Source organism: Penaeus monodon, chromosome 33 (genome assembly GCF_015228065.2).
Source record: "Penaeus monodon isolate SGIC_2016 chromosome 33, NSTDA_Pmon_1, whole genome shotgun sequence".
In the NCBI taxonomy this organism is placed as follows: Eukaryota; Metazoa; Arthropoda; class Malacostraca; order Decapoda; family Penaeidae; genus Penaeus; species Penaeus monodon.
In genome coordinates this window covers 9,248,316-9,248,692 of record NC_051418.1, presented here as the reverse complement: position 1 = coordinate 9,248,692, position 377 = coordinate 9,248,316, and positions in this window count along the sequence as shown.

The window sequence follows — 377 nt, the reverse complement described above, 5'->3', positions numbered from 1 at the left end:
TGGACAGTGACTACTGTTTTTTTACCACGGCACGACGAATTCTTGGCCAGAGTAGATGTGTCATTCTTAAATGGGCCCTCAAGTACATTCACATTTAGGAAAATGATCTAGTTCAGCGGAGTTTGGTAGGAGACAACCTTAATTACATATTTATTATACCCTGTTCAATTAATTTATTCATTTTTTTCGCGATTTTAGAACTAACTACTTTACGTGAGCTCGTTAAATAAACAGTGGCGATATAACAGCGTTGGTGACGTATACAAATTTCCTTGAGTGAAGAAACCGACGGGCATTTCAGAGTAAATGAAATATTAGGCAGCAACAATGTGTATTCATAATGTGCTTCATTCATTTTCAAAAAAAGATAATGACTG